Raw genomic sequence first — 2,500 nt, forward strand, 5'->3', positions numbered from 1 at the left:
GTGGCCAAGTCTTGTGTGGTTTTTAGTTGTGGGTTCCATTAAGGTGCCTCCAAGTCATGTTGGAGTCTTATTGTTGGTGGGTTGATGGTGCCCAAGTCATCCGTGGGTTGGTGGCGCCCGAGTGATGTGGGTTTATTCGTGGTGGGTTCATGACGGTGCCTCCAAGTCATGTTGGAGTCTTATTGTTGGTGGGTTGATGGTTCCCAAGTCATCCGTGGGTTGGTGGCGCCCGAGTGATGTGGGTTTATTCGTGGTGGGTTCATGACGTTGCCTCCAAGTCATGTTGGAGTCTTATTGTTGGTGGGTTGATGGTGCTCAAGTCATGATTGAAGTCACTCTCGGTCAGAATTTGAGCGACGCTCGGTCATGATTTTAGTCACTCTCGGTCAGAAATTGAACCAGGCTCGGACATTTTTTGAGAGAGCCTCGGTCATGGTTTGAGTCACTCTCGGTCAGAAATTGAGCCAGCCTCGGTCATGATTTGAGTCACTCTCGGTCAGAAATTGAGTCACTCTCGGTCAGAAATTGAGCCAGCCTCGGTCATGATTTGAGTCACTCTCGGTCAGAAATTGAACCAGGCTCGGTCATTTTTTGAGCCAGCCTCGGTCAGAAATTGAGTCACTCTCGGTCAGAAATTGAGCCAGCCTCGGTCATGATTTGAGTCACTCTCGGTCAGAAATTGAGTCACTCTCGGTCAGAAATTGAGTCACTCTCGGTCAGAAATTGAGCCAGCCTCGGTCATGATTTGAGTCACTCTCGGTCAGAAATTGAGCCAGCCTCGGTCATGATTTAAGTCACTCTCGGTCAGAAATTGAGTCACTCTCGGTCAGAAATTGAGCCAGCCTCGGTCATGATTTGAGTCACTCTCGGTCAGAAATTGAGTCACTCTCGGTCAGAAATTGAGCCAGCCTCGGTCATGATTTGAGTCACTCTCGGTCAGAAATTGAACCAGGCTCGGTCAGAAATTGAGTCACTCTCGGTCAGAAATTGAGCCAGCCTCGGTCATGATTTGAGTCACTCTCGGTCAGAAATTGAGCCAGCCTCGGTCATGATTTGAGTCACTCTCGGTCAGAAATTGAGTCACTCTCGGTCAGAAATTGAGCCAGCCTCGGTCATGATTTGAGTCACTCTCGGTCAGAAATTGAACCAGGCTCGGTCAGAAATTGAGTCACTCTCGGTCAGAAATTGAGCCAGCCTCGGTCATGATTTGAGTCACTCTCGGTCAGAAATTGAGCCAGCCTCGGTCATGATTTGAGTCACTCTCGGTCAGAAATTGAGCCAGCCTCGGTCATGATTTGAGTCACTCTCGGTCAGAAATTGAACCAGGCTCGGTCAGAAATTGAGTCACTCTCGGTCAGAAATTGAGCCAGCCTCGGTCATGATTTGAGTCACTCTCGGTCAGAAATTGAGCCAGCCTCGGTCATGATTTGAGTCACTCTCGGTCAGAAATTGAACCAGGCTCGGTCATTTTTTGAGTCACTCTCGGTCAGAAATTGAGCCAGTCTCGGTCATTTTTTGAGTCACTCTCGGTCAGAAATTGAGCCAGCCTCGGTCATGATTTGAGTCACTCTCGGTCAGAAATTGAGCCAGCCTCGGTCATTTTTTGAGTCACTCTCGGTCAGAAATTGAGTCACCCTCGGTCAGAAAATTTGGCTGGCTCGGTCAGAAATTGAGTCACGACCCACCAGAAATTGAGCCAAGGCTGGTCAGAAATTGAGTCACGACCCACCAGATTTGCACCACGACCCACCGTGACCGACCACTATGCACCAACTATGAACCATTCAAATTTTTTTTGAGCACTTCTTGGATCAAACATCTCTTCTAACATGCCTAAGTATGCTGGGAAGGTTTGGGGGTGAAAGACCTTCATCCTCCATTTTTACCAATTTTCCGATTTTACCATGTTTTGGTAAAAAAATCATTAAAATTCAATCCCTTGGAGGATGGCTGAGATTTTTGGTGGACAGGTCAGTTATATTATTATGTGGGTGCATGCAAAAAATCAGATCAAAATTCGATGCCTAGATACGTTTTTCTATTTTTCCGGATTTACGTATTTTCGTTTCTTAAAAAAATTATTAAAAAATATTCCCTTGGCAAAAAATTCTCTAATTTGGTGAGCACAAAGATATGATTTTTCTAAACAATACTGCAAAAAATCAGATCAAAATTCGATCTGTAGCTCCCAAAAATGGACTTATGTCTGCTCAGAAAAAGGGTATCTACTTGTACAAAATTCACTTTTGCATATTAGCCTATTATAGGGGGAGGGTGTGTCTCAGCAGAAACCCAGCGCACCTTGGCTGGTCTGGGCAAGCCACGGGGCCTTTCCCTCACACTCTGTGGGCATTTCTAAGCCTGCGTTGTGTTCTCCCGTGGCAAATTTTGAATCAAAATTTTTCTTCAATCAAACCGAAAATTTGACCGACTTCGGCCGAATTTTTTGAAAATTTTCGAAAAACTCCAGATTCGTTCTATCATCATTCTAACCCATATT

This window comes from Cajanus cajan, chromosome 8, assembly GCF_000230855.2.
Source record: "Cajanus cajan strain Asha chromosome 8, NIPB_CcT2T_4, whole genome shotgun sequence".
NCBI classification, from domain to species: Eukaryota; Viridiplantae; Streptophyta; class Magnoliopsida; order Fabales; family Fabaceae; genus Cajanus; species Cajanus cajan.